The sequence below is a fragment of the Phyllobates terribilis genome, unplaced genomic scaffold (genome assembly GCF_046119375.1).
Source record: "Phyllobates terribilis strain yellow unplaced genomic scaffold, ASM4611937v1 Scaffold_2__4_contigs__length_985480577, whole genome shotgun sequence".
Classification (NCBI taxonomy): Eukaryota; Metazoa; Chordata; class Amphibia; order Anura; family Dendrobatidae; genus Phyllobates; species Phyllobates terribilis.
The window spans coordinates 232,154,500-232,174,794 of record NW_027362762.1 but is presented as its reverse complement, the minus strand read 5'-3'; the positions used below and the strand labels follow the sequence as shown (position 1 = coordinate 232,174,794).

The 20,295-nt window shown below is 39.9% G+C and overlaps 1 protein-coding gene across 6 annotated transcripts in view; it reads right to left on the bottom strand.

The window, feature by feature from the left end:
- Positions 1-20,295, bottom strand: part of PCDH17 (protocadherin 17) — a 258,864-nt gene that overhangs the window by 206,926 nt on the left and 31,643 nt on the right. The window lies entirely within an intron of this gene.

Here is a 20,295-nt window from a genome sequence, read left to right as displayed (position 1 = left end):
GCAACTTCCTTCGTGCTGGTGTTACGGGGTACGGTTGCCTGCCTTCTGTCTGCGGCCACTACACTGCTTCTTCCTGCCTGTTGGGATGCTCTGCCTCCCTCCCCCTGTGCACTGCTGTCCTCGCTCTGCATGTCCTCCTGCCAGGTTGGGTCAGTTACTATATCGTCCACCACTTCGTCTTCCACTTTCGCACCATGGTCCTCCTCCTGACTTTCTGGCAATTGTGTCTCATCATTGTCCACCTCTTGTGACACTTTCCCACCATCGCCTTCGTGTGACCGTGGCTTCTCAAATATTTGGGCATCGCTACACGCGATCTCCTCTTGCCCCGCTTCAAGTGGACCAGGCGAGAGGCCCGAATCTATAAATGGAAAAGTGAACAGCTCTTCAGAGTGTCCAAGTGTGGGATCAGTTGTCTATGAGTACTCGGCGTGGTGGGAGGAAGGAGGATCAGGATGAGGAATATGCGGTCAAGACTCACGGCTACTGAGACTTGACCGTGTGGAAGACAGGGTGGTGGTGGCTAAGTGACAGAAAGTATTATCCGCTATCCAGCCAACAACCTTTTGACACTGCTCTGGGTTCAATAGTGGTGTGCTTCGGTCCCCTAGAAATTGGGACAGGAAGGTCAGGCAAGAAGATGTGGGTGTTTGTTGTGGCACAATTTCAGCTTGCCCACGGCCTTGACCTCGGCCTCTGCATGCACCATTACCATCACGTCCAGTTTCCCGTCACTTGCCACATGCCTTGCCCATTTTAAATGGAGGATAGTATCTTCCACGCTCAATACAAATGACTGAGTTTTGAGCGAACTTATATGTGATCCGTGTGACGTAGAAAACAGAGTTTCAGATAGCTGGCCTGTAGGTAAGTAGATTGAGCAGCAAACTGCTGTGAATTGCTTCAATGACACACTAAAGGAAATTTTTAATGGAGGACAGAAATGGCAGTATTTACTGACAACGTATATGTGATCCGTGTGATGGAGAAAACAGAGTTTTAAATACCTGGCCTGTAGGTAACTAGTTTGAACAGCAAACTGGTGTGAAGTGCTTCACTGACACACTAAAGGAAATTTTTAATGGAAGCCAGAAATGGCAGTATTTTCTGACAACGTATTTGTGATCCGTTTGACAGAGAAAACACAGTTTTAAATAGCTGGATTTTTAGCGCTGTAATATGGAAAGGACCTGGCTGTATTCAGCAGTGTCAACAAGCAAATGGCGCATAAAAACGGTGTTCTCTGGATTACTTTTTAAGCAAATAATGAGGATTAAGATCCAAAGAAAATTATTCCTGGCCCCTGAGACCTGGGCCTTTGTATAGAAATATCTAACAGCAGCAGAAGGCAGAATTGGAATGGAGCGTCTTGTACTATATGCACTGCAGTCTGCTATATACCCTGCCTGCCTATATACACTGCCCGCCTGATATCTCTGCAGATGGATTAGTTAGTCCTCAAAAGCACTGTTTGTTAAGATGGATATGTGTAATGTACAGTTTTTCTCCCTACACTACCTAATACACAAGCAAATCTCTCCCTGACGCAGCAGCACCTCTCCCTACACTGTCTGATTCCAGAGTGACTGTGACAAGCATGGCGGCGCCAGGTCTGATAAAGATCCGATGACGCTATGCGGTCAGCCAATCACGGTAATGCCACAACCACCATGACTACGGCATTACAGTGAGTGGCAGGCAATCTCTGCATGTTCATTGGCTCTGTAAAGAGCGCCAAACATGCAGGGAGGAGACCCGAGCTCCCACCGAGCAACCCCGGAAATACTCGGCGAGCACCGAGCATCTCGAGCAGTGAGATGCTCGGGCGAGCACCGAGCAGTAGCGAGCATGTTCGCTCATCACTTGTTATGACAATAACGGTTTGTCTGGGACTAAACTAATGATGACCTATCCATATGATAGGTCATCAATATGAGCTCAAGAAGGGTCCAACCCCAATCAGCCGATATCTGCTCCAGCAGTGGTTAGATGTAAGCAATGTACAGAGTAGAACACAGAAGCTTTGTACATTGTCTACATCTGACGGCTGCTAGAGCAGATATCCATTGATTGGTGGGGTGCCTGGTGCTAAACATCTACCAATCTCATATTAATGACCTATCCTATTAATAGAGTAAATAGTCATCATTCAGTGTAGAACTTGTGGAGGTGCCAGTAAGGAAAATTAACTCTGAATACTTTAGGAAAACAGAATTCTTCAATTCAGGATTCTTGATAATGAAGAGCATTCTATTGGCAAGACAACAAATATTAATTCATGTATTCAATGCTTATTGTGACATATTGTGAAATTTCTGCTTCTGCCAAGCCTTGATCTCAATGTCACAGTATGCAAAGGGAAAAAATCCGTGGCTCCTGGGATCACACCAGAGCTGCTGGCAAAACCAATGGAGCAATGTGCTCTAGTGAGAAGTAGCTAGAAGTGGCGTGCTACTTCTAACCATCTCTGCTCCAGAGCACATCGCTCCATGCCACTTCCAGCTGCCTCTTCACTACAGCACATCGCTCCTTGCCACTTCCAGCTTTTCTTCAACAGAGCACATCGCTCCTTGCCACTTTCAGCTTCTTTTTCACCAGAGCACATCGCTCCTTGCCACTTCCGGCTGCCTCTTTACCTGAGCACATTGCTCTCTTCTACTTCTAGCTGCCTCTCCACTAGAGCACATCGCTCCTTGCCACTTCCGGCTGCCTCTTCACCCGAGCACATCGCTCCTTGCCACTTCCAGCTGCTTCTTCACCAGAATACATTGCTCCTTGCCACTTTCAGCTGCCTCTTCACCAGAGCACATCGATCCTTGCCACTTCCAGCTGCCTCTTCACCAGAACACATTGCTCCTTGCCACTTCTAGCTGACTCTTCACCAGAACACATCGATCCTTGCCACTTCCAGCTGCCTCTTCACCAGAGCACATCGCTCCATGCTACTTCCAGCTGCATTTCAAGCGAGCACATCGCTCCTTGCCACTTCAAGCTGCCTCTTCAGCAGAGTACATTGCTCCTTGCCAATTTCAGCTGCTTCTTCACTAGAGCACATCACTCCATGCTACTTCCAGCTTCCTCTTCACCAGAGCACATCGCTCTGTTCTACTTCTAGCTGCCTCTTCACCAGAGCACAATGATCCTTGCCATATCTAGCTGCCTCTTCACAAAAGCACATCGCTACCTTAGTTTTGCCAACAGCCTCGGCATGATCCCAAGTTAGGACCCACAGTTTCTTCTTCTGAATTCTGTATAAGTGAGATTAAGGCTCAGGAGGAGCAAAAACATCGCAATAAGCATTGAATACATGATTTTATTTTAAAGACAACAAATAAGAAATCTTCTACATTACCAAAAAATCCTGAATTGGGACAGTGCTGTATTCCTAACCTATCCTATTGATAGTTCATAAATAGGTTAGCTCGAGAAAACCCTTTAAACATTTGAGAATTTGACCATTAAGAATAGCTTCTCCTGTCATATATTGTTATAAAAAAAACTGTATCATTTGGTAGCAAGTGACAAAGAAAAATGAAATTTAGATCCTGCCATGCTTCCTTACCACTTCTATGCTCTCATTCTAATGCAAAGTTGAAGACTTGAGTAAAATATGAAAAAGGTGTAGTTCTTACAAACTATACCATAGCAACCAATCTATCCTAAAAGGGTTGATTAGTTTTTACAATTTCTTGTATTAGAAGGGTTCCCCACAAAAATAAGATGATCTCACATTGGGCCCCCAGGCTCAGATCTTATTACTCCTGCAGTGCTATCATAGGGGAAATTAAAAATTCTGCAGCGTTTCTAGATATTTTGGGTCCTCAAGAGAATGAATCTCTGTAGCCGCTCAGTGCTATGGCTAATATATCAGGGTTCTGAGAGACAACCACTATTAACTCAGAATTCTCTAACAGGGCATTTTGAGATTTGATTATCAAGACAATTCCTTTAACTAATTCATTTATTCAGTTCAAAGCAAAATTGGCACTGTGCAAAGAAAAGAGAAGGTAAAGTTAGCCTAACAGCAGTCAAATAATTTAATTCCTTGATCTCAGTCTCAATTATTAATTTGATATGTCTACAAATTAAAGACAAAAAATTAATATAGGTGGAAAAGAGCCTCTTTAAGAATTTACAACTTAGCCCAAATCTCAAGTACATATATATTATTTATAAACGTATCAGAACTTCTAAAAGTCTTCTGAAACTCGAAAAATTGTGCTCAACATTAAAACAATGTCTCTCGCTCTTCATAATGAAATGTATTACATTTTGAGCCTATATTTGAGTAAATGTGAGACAATTGCTTCATACAAAGCTCTTAGATACTGAAAAGACTTAACTGTGACACAAAGTCATTGAAATGTAGAATATACATAGCAGATAGACTCTAGCACAGAACTGCAGAGACTTTGTGCACCACAATATGGCTTCGTACACACAGCTTTGCCATACACCGGAGGTTTTGTCATAGTCATGTAGTCGTGCTCATCTTATAATTTGGTACTACTTGTAATAATTCTACTGTTAGTAGTGGTGTTTCAGAACAGTCATCCTGTTACTGTAGCAGATTTGCCTCCACTGGTTGTTAGGCTATGGCAAATGTCTAAAAAAAAATGGTGATACTTCGAACATGAAATGGAATTTTATAGAGGACCTATCACCAATACCTGGGGCTGCCTTTATTTAACAGAACAGTGGGCAGCCCAAGAATGGTGATTTTTTTTCTAAATATTATCTAATAACAAAACCTCTCAGAAGTCACCCTAATGTCCCAAAAGGGCCTGACTTTCTAGCAAAGTCAGACAAGACCTTCTGGACTCTGTAAAATTTGGAGTCTCAAACTTCCACAACCACTCTGGTTCTTTGCACTAATCCAGCAATACCAAGTACTTTACTAAGCTGTTACCAAACAGTAATTTCTAATTATGTTATCGCTCAGTAACCGCTTAAAAAAATTATGCGGCAGTGTTGCTGAGTTAGTGGGGAGAGCAAGATCTGGCTGCAGATGAGTGAGTGATCCCGATCTGCATACTGAGATATCACAACTGGGAAGTTTGGGCCTTACTTTGCTAGAAAACTTGATCCATTTTGGGAACATTAGAGCTACATCTGGTTTTGTTATTCGATTATATTTAATAAAATGACCAACCTGAGGATAACCACTGTTTCATTAAATGAAAAAGAGAAGCCCCAGACTAATGATAGTTAAACTTTAAAGGAATATTTTAAGAAAACTTTACACTATTAAGGGCCCTGGGGCCTACACTGTGCATAACAGAATGCAATAGCCTTTCTTGGACTGTTTCTTTAATATGAAGTTTTTACTTGTTAAGTAAAAAGGAATTATATTTTTAGATTTTTTTATGTCCTACTTGAGTCAGCTAACACAGAAACTCTACAGCACAAAAGCTTCACCATTTAATTATTTCATGTTAAAGCCTAGAGTGATGGAATAGTTCAACATTTTCTCTTGGGAATTAAAACCTCTCCGTTATAATACTGCTATGTGAAGTCAAACTCCGTCACAACATTTTTAGTTTTACTACTTTCTTTTTAACAACCTAAATCTGGTAAAGTCATCCTTCATTATGAAGAGACCATTAATGACCACCCATCGTGTGTTCGTAGTTATAAGGGAGTAAACTAAACGCAATCTCTGCCAACTTGATGAGGGCAATTGATCAACTAGCGTTCACGATGCAATCTGAATTAATTGCAGGTATAAGCTTTTCAAAATCATATGTCTTAATTTGCATTAATCAAGCTCAGCGTGCAATTGCCAGCTATTTACAAAGTTAGATTAGATCAATTTCTATCAGTATCTACATATTTTATGTAAGATTGTGAGGTGGGCTCTACAGGACTACGGAAAGTTTGTAAAGTTTATTGCTACATTATATATATGACTATGATGTAGCAAGTGCCAATGAAATCTGCGATATGGCACTGTACAGCAGTAGTGTAGGGATGTGGACTGTCTTCCCCTGTTCCTACCCCTGTAGACAACAATCACACCATGTGTGTAGTGTCATGTGATTTTATATGTAATGGTGATGTGCGTCTTATGTAATGTATTATGGTAATGTAAAGCATATGAGTCATGTAAAGTGTTAATGTATAATTATGATTAGTACAGTTATATGAAAAAGTTTGGGCACCCCTATTAATCTTAAGCTTAATGTTTTATAAAAATTGGTGTTTTTGCAACAGCTATTTCAGTTTGATATATGTAATAACTGTTGGACACAGTAATGTTTCTGCCTTGAAATGAGGTTTATTGTACTAACAGAAAATGTGCATTCGGCATTCAAACCAAATTTGACAGGTGCATAAGTATGGGCACCCTTATCATTTTCTTGTTTTAAATACTCCTGCCTACTTTTTACTGACTTACTAAAGCACTTTTTTTGGTTTTGTAACCTCATTGTGCTTTGAACTTCATAGCCAGGTGTATGCAATCATGAGAAAAGCTACTTAAAGTGGCCACTTGCAAGTTGTTCTCCTGTTTGAATCTCCTCTGAAGAGTGGCATCATGGGCTCCTCAAAACAACTGTCAAATGATCTGAAAACAAAGATTATTCAACATAGTTGTTCAGGGGAAGGATACAAAAGGCTGTCTCAGAGATTTAACCTGTCAGTTTCCACTGTGAGGAACATAGTAAGGAAATGGAAGAACACAGGGACAGTTCTTGTTAAGGCCAGAAGTGGCAGGCTAAGAAAAACATCAGAAAGGCAGAGAAGAAGAATGGTGAGATCAGTCAAGGACAATCCTCAGACCACCTCCAGAGAGCTGCAGCATCAACTTGCTGCAGATGGTTTCACTGTGCATCGGTCAACTATACAATGCACTTTGTACAAGGAGAAGCTGTATGGGAGAGTGATGCGAAAAAGCCGTTTCTGCAAGCACGCCACAAACAGAGTCGGCTGAGGTATGCAAAAGCACATTTGGAGAAGCCAATTTCTTTTTGTAAGAAGGTCCTGTGGACTGATGAAACCAAGATTGAGTTGTTTGGTCATACAAAAAGGCGTTATGCATGGCGGCAAAAAAACACAGCATTCCAAGAAAAACACTTGCTACCCACAGTAAAATTTGGTGGAGGTTCCATCATGTTTTGGGGCTGTGTGGCCAATGCCGGCACCAGGAATCTTGTTAAAGTTGAGGGACGCATGGATTCCACTCAGTATCAGCAGATTCTTAACAATAATGTTCAAGAATCAGTGGCAAAGTTGAAATTACGCAGGGGATGGATCTTTCAGCAAGACAATGATCCAAAACACTGCTCCAAATCTACTCAGGCATTCATGCAGAGGAACAATTACAATGTTCTGGAATGGCCATCCCAGTCCCCAGACCTGAATATCATTGAACATCTGTGGGATCATTTGAAGAGGGCTGTCCATGCTCGGCGACCATCAAACTTAACTGAACTGGAATTGTTTTGTAAAGAGGAATGGTCAAAAATACCTTCATCCAGGATCCAGGAACTCATTGAAAGCTACAGGAAGCGACTAGAGGCTGTTATTTTTGCAAAAGGAGGATCTACTAAATATTAATGTCACTTTTCTGGTGAGGTGCCCATACTTATGCACCTGTCAAATTTTGTTTGAATGCAGATTGCACATTTTCTGTTAGTACAATAAACCTCATTTCAAGGCAGAAACATTACTATGTTCAACAGTTATTACATATATCAAACTGAAATAGCTGTTGCAAAAACACCAATTTTTATAAAACATTAAGCTTAAGATTAATAAGGGTGCCCAAACTTTTTCATATAACTGTATATAGTGCAGGATAAGTATAGGATTAGCTTAGGATAGCATAAGTATGGTTTATATAGTAAGTGGTTTAACAGCAGTATAGGAAATAGGATGAGAACAATAGGTTTAGTCTGTAAGATAGGAAATAGTTAATGATAGAACTAGCCCAGTGGGTGGGAACTAGTGTTGATAAAAAGGGGTGCATTTCCTGATAGGGTGTAGTTAGAGAAGTGTAGTATCAAGGTCAAGTTCAGGCACTGTGGGCTGCTAGGGGCAGCATGGGACAATCGTTCGAAGCAGTGGGAGGCTGTATTTAGTTTCCTGATGGACATTCCTGTAATGTATGGAGCCTAGGGCTCCGGACAGGTACCAAGGAGCATGCCTGGTCTTCTGAAATCTTGAGGTCGGTAGACCTGGGGGGACAGGTGGCCGGTCCCGGGTATACTGCTGAAGTGGACAGGAAATCCTTGAGGTTGATGGAGTCAGCGGGCTTGGGGGTAGTCCAGGATGAACGGGTGGCAGGGTTGAAGAGGTATTGTACTAAGGAAGGAAAAAACATGAAATGCTGTGCTCTATCCCAAATGTTACCACCTGATGAACTTGAACTGACCTGTAAACATTTGCTTGTTGTAAAGAACTTGGTGTCCCCTAAGTTGTGTGTGACGGCTCCTGATGATGGAAGCCTGGAACTGTAAGCATTCCATTTGGAGGCTTAACTGGAAGCAAATGAGCCTCAAAGTTAATTCTGTGACCGATACCCCCCACCTACTTTGTGCCTGTTGTCTTTTCTGTGGTAGAAAGGTCATTGGACATCCTAAGGCACCAGGCCCAGGAGCAACTGTTGGTCTTTATCCTTATATCTACGCTTCTGTCCTTAGGAGCTGCTCTTAGGAAACATATTACTTTATATATCAAAGTAGTACACAAGCAGTATGAATATTTACTGTACTAAATATGCTAGCTGTGATGCCCTTAAGCAGTGTGGCCCAATGACTACCAGAGTTGCTTTTTAGCAATGTAGTCCTGTGTCCAAAATTGACCAATAATTACATTGCATGAACTTTATATGTTCTACCTGTACTTCAACTGTTTCAAAATAGTGATCTAATGGTTTATCTGAAAATTGGTAATAGTGTGTCACTGGGCTGTATAGGGGAAAAGTCTTAATGGCATTCTCAGCAATTTAACAAAAATTGGCCTATGAGATGAAGCACTAAGGAATTTGCTCCATTACATATATCGCCATTCAACATGTAAAGCGCTATGGGAATTCAACAGCATACAGCACACAGACTATTTACCAGCTGACTGAGGAGAATGCAATTGAATACCAAAATAAAAATGTCAATCAAAATTAGCGTAGTTTCCCTTATACAGCCATTATGTACAGTATAGAAATTAATGTCCTTTTAGTTACTAAGGACTACTGATATTTCTGGTAAATGTTATAATGGCTACCTACACTTTTTTTCCAACAGAAAAAAATATAACTTTTGACTATGGGCCATTTTTGGTACTGCAGCTCAATAGTCAGCTGAATGAAGACAAGTTACAATACTATAATGGGCAGCAGTGCTGCAGTTTTTGAAAACTATTTTTTTTTTTACAAACTGTTAACTATTAATGCTATTGTAATTCTAGGAAGTAGTATATGCTGACGATAACAGTTTTTGGTGAGTTTTTTGAGCTAAGTTGCAAGTCAGCATAAGCATCAGGTGACTCTGTGATAATGGACACATAGCATTACACGCACAATAGCCAGTGTAATATATTTGCATCCTTCTCTTTAGATCAGACCTCATTTCACTGATATACTGCCAATAAAATGCATTAAGAGCCATTTCAAAGAGTCACCCTGTTCCAGTTTTCTTGTCAAGTTAATACATTGGATCATATTAACAGTAATTCCTTGTCAATAATGCAGATCAAAATCCTGTTAATGGAGTTATGCTGCCAATACAGTGCTCTCTTTACTGATTACCCTCACAATGTGTCAAAAATGAAATCGGATAACACTTCTCCTTCTGCTTTGGCGCATAAATATTTCACGAATTCTGAGTCAACAACATGGTAGAGAACATTTGTCAGACTCATTTATTTTATGTTGTATGTTCTCTACAAGAAAAATCAGCGTTCCACCAGTATGGCGGCATAACATGACACTCAATTATAGCCGAGCCAATTCACAATGTCACTTTACTTATGTGCCACACATGGCCAAACACCATGCTATGTAGCACTGACCTGAGCATCTGCAACAATACATAAAGGGTGGAAAAGAAAAGTGCAAATGTAGTGACTATCACTTGTGTCAATGAAGATAAACTCCAACATGAATAAAAGACAGGTAAAACCATTTTTGACATGGTAGAATAAATACATTTTCTGTATTATAACCAGGAGTATAATAAAGGTTCTTTGAAATGTCCCAATAATTCAAACATTAACTATCTGGTGTACTTAAGTAGAAATCCAACGCTAAGAGTTTAATTTGTCTAGAAAATGAAGCCCCGCTGTGTGTCACTAATATTAGCGCCCAATCATCTCATACATGTGTTTGGACAGTGGCCCCATTCTTGAGATAGATGCATGCAAAAGAAGTGGGACCTGAATCTATCGTACATTCATCTCCTATCCCAAGTGTAACCCACAAATGTAATTGATGGGACAACCCTCTTTCATTATTACACTTTATTTATTGAAATGATAGGTCCAGGTTTCATATAAGCAACACAACAATGACCCAATTATGTAGAAAGCTGAACATTTGTGAAAAATTAAATAAATAACAGTTCTTCAATGAATAGATGTACAATGCACACCCTAGTGCCATTTGGACTAACCATAAAAAAGCACCACAGATCTAAAAAGCCTTGATTGGGTATTCACACGTAAGGTGCCCGAGTGAGGTAGTCGTGGGCGAGCTGCTGTAGCTCCTGCACGCTCTGGCACCCTACAGGAAAATTGTGTTCCATTCCCAGTGTGATGTTAGTTGTGTGGTGCATCACACTCACATGTAGGCCATAGGCCTCTCCTGACTTCAGACTTCCATCTTCTGGAACTGACACACACAATCCAGGAGACCGCAAGTGGTTTTCAACAGTCAAACGTTTACTAAACAGTTCACAGTCATTACAGTGGAGCATAATAGGGCACAACAGGTTACAGTCTTTTCCTCAGGTACCGGACATAACTTCAGCCCTAGCACTCGTTCCCGATAGAGCATCCCTTCTCCTGCTTTCTCCACTACCTCTAGGGATCCCTCTTTAAAAATGACAGTGCACCTGGATTCAATCATCCATCACCATCTTCTCCTATATGCCTGCAGGTGCGATGTGTCCGATGGCACCGGCGCCAATCTCAAGGTCCCTGGCCCAATGAATGGATCCGCTTGGAGGAGTTGTATGGCAATCCACTGCCTCAAGTGATAGGTCGATGTTAGCCCAGCAGCCCACTGTACTTGAGCTCCACGAAGAACTTACTTGAACCTTCCACTACTCCTAGCCACCCATAATCAGGAAGTACCTTTCCTTTTATTAACACCATTCCCCTCCCATATGGGGGCCTGTATCTAACATTAACTATCCCTCATCTATTTCCTATCTCTACACTATCTCTGTTACCTTTTATCTATAAAACACTTATCTTTATACACTATCATGGGGTTTCCGCATTTGCCCCGCTATTCTACACATTACAATAACACATCACATACGGATTATACACATGCAAATTTAATGTATAAAACGCATAACACTGTTCACATTACACATATGCATACGACGGTTGTCTTCAGGGTAGGGACGGGGTAAGACAGTCCACATCCTCACACACACGACATCTTTTAAGACCTATGCAAACCTGCCTAATTTTTGGGGAGGAAGACGCTTTGTGACATGAAGGCATCTTTTGTCCCGATGTTTCTTTTACATTTTTTAAAGCATTTTCAATTGTTCCTGAGTTTGGCCACCGACATTTATCTTTATATTTTTTTTATTAGTAGTGTGTAAACTAGTGAACGGCTCCCAAGCAGAAACCACGTGAAGAATGATCATGTAGCCTCTTTTTACTGCTTTGTCTCTTTGGAAACTTGAAGTGGGTACGTTAATTCATTTTAGTATTTAACACTTTTTCAGGGGGTTACGAGGTGTAACAGCCTGAAAAATAGGTCATGTGCACATATCCTAAGATTTCTCGGAATTGTGTTAAAATAATCTAAATAAAGGCCTCCCTTCTAACACTCTCGCACCCCTCCAATCTATCCTAAACTGCTGTTCGACTAATTCACCTGTCCCCCCGCTATTCCTCGGCCTCTCCCCTCTGTCAATCCCTTCATTGGCTCCCCATTGTCCAGAGACTCCAGTTCAAAACCCTAACCATGGCATATAAAGCCATCCATAACCTATCTCCTCCATACATCTGTGACCTAGTCTCCAGGTACTTACCTGCACGCAACCTCCGATTCTCACAAGATGTCCTTCTCTACTCCCCTCTTATCTCCTCTTCCCGCAATTGCATAAAAGATTTCTCTCGTACATCCCCCCCCTAATCTGGAACTCTCTACCCCAAACATATCAGACTCTTGCCTACCGTGGAAACCTTCAAAAGGAACCTGAAGACCCAACTCTTCTGACAAGCCTACAACCTGAAATAACCCTTGCTCCACCATACCACTGCACCACCAGCTCTACTCCCACCTACTGTATCCTCACCCATCCCTAGTAAATTGTGAGCTCTCGCGGGCAGGGTCCTCTGACCTCCTGTACCAGTCGCGGACTCGTTTTTGTTAAAATTATTGTACTTGTTGTTTGCTATGTATACCCCTGTTAAACATGTAAAGCGCCATGGAATTAATGGCGCTATAATAATAAATAATAATAATAATAATAAATGATATTAGTTTAAAAAAATCTTAATAGTGTTGCCTATTTTAATATATTATGGTGTTGTTCAATAATTTCAATACTGAATATCAAAAATTACATCTGAAGGTCAATGAATTGAATTCTCATTTATATTTTCATTTAGCAAAGGAGTGCACTGAAACTTAACGATTACATTTGCCACGCTTTAGTGCACCTTTTATCTCCATCCCCCATCCTGCTGACAATATCTTAAGAACTCCAACCTGAGATCATGTTTACATGGTTTAGCCAACTGGAATGACATGTAATCTCTGATTATGTGTAGCTTATTAAATTACAGACTGGAAAGAGAGCAATTAAGTCGATTGATAAAATTACAATATTTTTGGGGACAAATATCTGAGATTTTTCTCGCTGTATCTTTTGTTATCATCTTTGTATACTCCTAAATTATACACTAATATCTATACATGTAATAGAGTAGATATGCATAATAAACACAGTCAGCTACATGAATATCTATTTTACATTTATTACTGCATCATGAACCAGATATGGAGAAATTGCAAACATATAGTCCACCTTTATTGAAGAATCATGAGATTACTCTATTTATAGCTTAAAATAACTAATCTGTCTAGGACAAAGCCCATATACAACCCTTCTCAACAATATTCAAGACCTGAATTAAAACAACAATGGGTCGATTCATGAAGACTGGCGTTACACATATTAGTCTTAATGAATGGTTCTCTGGATTATGGTGTGCCAAATTCATTAAAACGTGCACAAAACATAATGAATTTGGCGCATATTCTCTGTGCCACGTGCCACCATGCACCTAGCCAGGTACTTTACTCCAGTAAAGGTCTAGAGTTGCATTTCTGGCATAAAAATGGCAGAAGTGATACAGAATTTTTATGGATGGGTGTAGCCATGCCCTGCCCTTGCTCTTCTCAAGCTACGCTCATTTTGGAGGAGGTACTTCAAGGTAGTGTGAAATTGCCCAAGAAAAATTTTGCAACTTCAAATTGCGCAAAAAATTGCAGCTTTTCAAAGCGTTCTACACCAATATTCTAGCATAAAATCTTTGATGAATAGCATCACAATTAAATGATGTATTTTAGTTGTAGTTTTTAAGTTTAGAAGGGTGACCCAACAAGAAACCAAAAATTATAGTAATTGCTGATAATACAAAAAATACCGTAAAGAGGAAATCTGGTTATTTTAATATACCCTTTGATTGAACATCTCCTCCACAGATCACTGCTGAGAGGTTCCAGAAACCAGACACACGGATCAGCTTATCTTTGGAAAACTCTTACATTAAAATAGACTGATCAACATATATCAAATCTCCTTTTAGTCCTCCTCTTCATGGAGGCTCATATCAAGGGTATGCTCACACTGGCCGATTTGGCATGAGAATATAAGGCAGTGTGAACGAGCTCAAAATCAGATTTTGTTTCATGTATTTTTTATTTGATAATGTGTTTTTTTTTCAATTTCTCTTATCACTATGGAAAATTAAAAAGAAAATCTGAAATCTTGTAACTAGTTTCACAGACACTTTTTATAAAAAAAAATATGTTCACCATATGAAGCAAAATAATAAGGAGCTGACATTGAATTCTGATTTACCAATGTTAGTTTAGGAGTCTCCATAGAAGCAAGTCATGCTCCCTATAGTGAATGTATGAAGGACATAATAAGGGCCATGTGAGCGGTTACCTGGAAAATGAGAAAAAAAAGAGCTCTATTTATAATCGCTAGGGTGATTTTTTTTTCAAAGCAGAAAATCTATAAAGAAATGTTCCAACTCTTGAACTTTATAATCATAATTATTTGTTTTTAATATAACTAGCCATGGGTGGTTAGCAGTTACATTTTATCATGAGAACACGAGTGAAGAATTTCTCCCACTGTGCTGGTTGAAGCTGAAGTGCCAAAAGCATTGTATTTAGATGGAAAGATTAAAGGATTTTCATTAAAACATTTTTCCCAGGTGAAAGTCCATGATTTATATATTGGTTTTACGGAAATCAAACCTGTTTTATTTTATACAAAAAGCATGATAAATATGTGGTATTACAGAATATACAGTTGGTTCGGAAAGTATTCAGACCCCTTGAAATGTTTCACTCTTTGTTTGATTGCAGCCATTAGGTAAATTCTAAAAAGTTCATTTTTTTTCTCAGTAAAGTACACTCTGCACCCAATCTTGGATTGATAAGATTCTCTGGTCTGATGAGATGAAGATAGAACTTTCTGGTGATAATTCTAAGTGGTATGTGTGGAAAAAAACAGGCACTGCTCATCACCTGCCCAATATAATCCCAACAGTGAAACATGGTGGTGGCAGCACCATCATGCTATGGGGGTGTTTTTCAGCGGCAGGTACAGGATGACTGGTTGCAATTGAAAGAAACATGAATGCAGTCAAGTACAGAGATATCCTGGATGAAAACCTCTTTCAGAGTGCTCTGGACCTCAGATGTGGCAAAAGGTTCACCTTCAAACAAGACAATGACCCTAAGCACACAGCTAAAATAACAAAGGAGTGCCTTCAGAACACCTCTGTGATCATTCTTGACTGGCCCAGTCAGAGCCCTGACTTAAACCCAATTGAGCATCTCTGGAGAGACCTGAAAATGGCTGTCCACCAACGTTCACCATTCAACCTGACGGAACTGGAGAGGATCTGCAAGGAAGAATGGCAGAGGATCCCCAAATCCAGGTGTGAAAAACTTGTTGCATCATTCCCAAGAAGACTCATGGCTGTACTTGCTCAAAAGGGTGCTTCTACTCAATACTGAGCAAAGGGTCTGAATACTTATGACCATGTGATATTTCAGTTTATCTTTTTTAATAAATTTGCAAACATTTCTACATTTCCTGTTTTTTTCAGTCAAGATGGGGTGCAGAGTGTACTTTAATGAGAAAAAAAATGAACTTTTTAGAATTTACCAAATGGCAGCAATGAAACAAAGAGTGAAAAATGTAAAGGGGTCTGTATACTTTCCGCACCCACTGTATACAATATACACATTATGTACAAATTAGGGTCTACTTGCAAATTAGGGCATTCTTAAAACATTTTTTCTACAAAGATCTTGTGGTCACTATATGGTCCTCTGCTGGTCCTCAGGCTTATACATCACATGTCTCACAAATAACTAATCCCATACGTAAATGTGATCCTCTACTATACAAGGCCTTTTAAACACAAGACATTCTCAGGTGTTGGGTATCATGCTCCCTCTTTTTTATGACTACACTGCTTTAAACTAAGCTCAGCGGGATAAAATTATCCCATTACATAAAAGTGTAACAATGGAGAAAAAAAGATGCAAAGTTACCCGTTGGTGTTGCTACTTAGAATATGTGTTTAAAGGAAACCTGTCACCATGTTTTTTCCATATAAAGTAAGGCCAGCACCTGTAAGCCCTCATATATAGCATTCTAAAATTCTGTATATGTCCTAATGTGTTTTGCATAACAAAAAAAAAAATAGCTTTTTTTATACTCAGCTACGGGGCGATCTGGCCCAATGGGCGTAGCTGGTCTTGATCCGGAACCTCCTTTCTCTTGCAGGGCAGAGAGAAGTGTGCTTGAGCAGGAGCACAATGGAGGGCACTATGTGGTTGACGTGGGACACATCATACACACAAAGCAGGGAAGGAGGACGTGAATCACAATAAGAGAGAAGGTGCCGAATCAAGACCAACGACTCCCATTGGACCGGACCACCCTGTAGGCGAGTATAATAAAAGCTTTTTGTGCTATGCAGAGTGCATTGGGAACTCATATACAGCATTCTAGAATGCTGTATATGAAGGCTTACAGGTACAGGTCCTACTTTATATGGGAAAAAGCTGGTGACAGGTTCCCTTTAATTGTGTGTCTCAAAGTTTTCCAAATCATAGGGGTGGGAGGAAAACCAAATAGATGATGGAGGAAATAGTAAACCAAAATTTGATCATATTTAGTTATGGAAGACCAGTATGTCAGGAGTACGTCAAAGTGTGCACTACTAGAGTCAACCCCTTGACCAGTCTAGACCACCAGTGATGCGAGCATTTTCCGCTTCACTCATCTTGATAATCAGGATTTAATAACCATTTCACTATTGTACAAAACTAAAGATCAGGCCCTAATGCAATGCTGTCTTCAAATCTTCATCTATATTTTGAAACAAGAAGAGAATGTGTACAACACACATGGCCGGTCGCTGTCGCGTTTCATGTTGTATAGCTTTTAATCATACTCATGGTGGCTATGATTAAGGGCTGGTGGCTATGACTAAGAGCTGCTAAGCATGAATCGCAAATGTGTCAGCTGTGTACATTGTACCCATTCTCTTTTTATGATGAAATATAAGATGTAGCTATAAATACAGCATTGCTTCAGTGCTGAATCTTTCATTTTGTACATATGCAGTTTTGTGCCTTCTCTTCTATTCGAACATGCAGATCAGTGGGTGCACTTTCAGCAGGCAAGTTGCAGAGCTGGAATCAGGTGTGTTTCCCATGGATTGTGGACATTTCACTATTGTAGACCACTACAGATACAATCATTAGCCTAGAACGCCACAAACGGTACCATTAAAGAGAATGTGTCAGCAAGATTTAGCACTATAAATGGTATGGCATAATGGCGCTATAACACTGATTAACTGTTATCTTGGGTGAAGAAATCTGACAGTGGCTCTTTTTTAATCATGGTTTTAAGTTTAAGTTTTCTTCTGATGACGTCTTCTGTGCATCGAGGTGTGACTTAGGAGGTAGGGTCTTCTTCTGCTCCAGACGCTCCGCCTCTTCCGTTTTGAAATTCCGCACCACGGCCATCATTGGATGAGCGGCATGTGCACAGTCTGATTACACATCTGGTCTTCAATAAAATGAAGCTTGAGGCATCGCATGCGCAGATTGAGATCTTGGATCATTGAAGACATCAGTGAGCCAAGATCTCAATCTGCACATGTGCCGCCTCCGGCATTATTTTATTGAAGACCAGACATGTAATCACATTGTGCATGCGCCGCCCACCTAATGATGGCAGCAGCGGTGCGAAATTTCAAAATGGAGGCAGGCGGATGCACAGAAAATGTAATCAGAAGAAACTTAAAACTAGTTTTGAGCGAGCGTGCTTGTTTAACCCTTTAAACGAGCACGCTCGGGTGCTCGCCGAGTAGTTTTACGGCATGCTCAGCATCTATGTTTGATCCACCGCGGCTGATTGTGTGGCGGCTGTTAGACAGCTGTGACACATGCAGGGATTGCCTGTTTGTTAGGCAATCCCTGCATATGTCACAGCTGTCTAACAGTCGCAAAACATGCAGCCGCGGCGGCTCAGAGATGCTGAGCACGCCAAAACTACTTGGCGAGCACCCGAGCGTGATCGTTTAAAGGGTTAAACGAGCACGCTCGCTCAACACTACTTAAGGCCATGATTAAAAAATAACCACTGATCAGATTCCTTCACCAAAGGTATCAGTTTAATAAGAGTAATAGCGCCATTATGGCCAGACCTTTATTTCATAGTGCTAAATTCTGCCGACAGGTTCTTTTTAACCTTTTCATGGCGTACGGCTGATTCTATGCCCTCACAAATCAGGTCATTGTTTAGTGCTTAGGGTAGACATTATACGATGTGAGCAAGTAAAATCTAGCTGGATAAAGTGAATATTGTATGCATTCAATAGGCTGTATCAGCGTTAAATATTTTTTACATGAAAGCGTTTTGCTCCATTATTTCAATAATTTACCTCTAATTCGGCTAAAAGAATCGTCATATTTTTATTAGAATTTCTTTAATTCTTGTGCTATTGTTTTTCTCCAATATAATCATGGAAAGATCAGCAAAGAACATACCGTGCAAAGGTTCCTTAGGATTCAAGCTACTTAATCTCCATGATCATCAAAGCACAATTGTCTTTATGATCTCCATATCTGCATATTAAATGACACTAAAGTTATGCAAAACTGTAAAGATGGTATCGCATTCGCCAGCATTAGGATTTTCTGAATAGACCGGTATCCAGTTTCCACATTCAGCTCTGCCCTATTAAAACCTATCACTCATTCAATGAGTTTAATAGCGGTGAAGAAATTAGGATAATTAAGCGCTTTAGAACCGAAAGACGTGGATTTCAAACTGCTTGCTGTTCATGAAAGGCCCCCGAAAAAAAAAATAATCAAAATACTTAATGTACATATAAAGTTGTTGCCCACATGTATAATCTGCTTTGCTGTTATTTAAAAATAAACATCACTTATGACACGTTGTAATACACTTTGGCATAATTTAATGCAATGTTATTGAACAATTCTTAGAGCGAATCTATTCATAAGTGGTTGCTAAGCAATCAACAACGATCTGGGGGAAAATACTGTATGGAAGACATTGATCGGAGCCGGGATTTCAATAACAATGTTTACTTAGAAATAAAAAAAAAGAAAAAAGCATTAGACAAAAAAAAAGCAATCCATATATAATGTACAACATTTTATAAAGAAAAGGCAATTCTGAGATGGTACAAACAAAAGAAGGACGCGTAAAACTTCAAAAGGAAAATATTTAAAACAATGTACAAAAAGAAAAAATGTAAAAAAAAAAAATAAACAAATCAAAGAATGTTTGAAGACTCTTAATTCATTTTATTGCACAAGCTGTCAAACAGCATAAAGGCTGCATTCAGCTGATAAACACCGCAAACAGGAGCCTAGCCATTTTCTTTGTAATGCTTTCTCCTTTTTAATTAAAAAAAAATAATTAAGACACAATAGTACCTTAAATGACAAATATGTGTGATGTAAAATTGCCACTCATTATACAGCTTAGTATGATTTGTTTTACCTTTCTTTAGATTGCCTATTAAACATTGTTTTCTTCGTTAACCTATTAAACATTGTTTTCTTCATTAACCAACTTTTTTTTTTTTTTAAGGGAGCTGAACCTTTTACTGTCAGTGTAGATAAATGAGTGTTTTATGGGATTTATGGGATTTATAAAAAGCCTTTAAAAAAATGTCACGCTTGTCCATAGATTATGTCTGGTTTAGCAACTCTACGCCAAGGTTAAAGGATTTGAGACTGCAGTGCAGCGTATATCCTATGTCACTACTGTGATAGCCTTCAAGAGAGTATGTCACCTCCACAAGCAACATTTACCTGTAGATATAGGGGTAATTGCATGGTAAATAGTGTTAACATCATGTCTGGCCTACTTACTGGAAGCAGTGGCTATTGGGAAAAAATTAAGTTTTATTCTCTGTGCAGCTGCTTGCTTTCAGTTACATGGGCGGTGCAGGGGGTTGCACTTCTCACTACACGGTAATCACTGCCCTACATACTGATTGACAGCATGCTATGCAGCATGTGCTGAGCAGGCCATCAAATTAAATTATTACAGCTGCATTCACTGTGTAGTCAGCAGAGACTTTTATAGCCCTCTGCACCAACCCAATGACTGAAAGCAAGCGGCTACAGAAAGAACATAACTTAATTTTCTCCCTGTAGGCCAGTAAGCCAGCCAGACATGATTTAAATGCCATTTACAGCAAATGACTAGTATATCTACAGGCAAATAGCAATTTTAGAGGTGACAGGTTCCCTTTAAGGTGGGCATACATCTTAGACATCTGTTGTGCAACTGTGGCATTTTT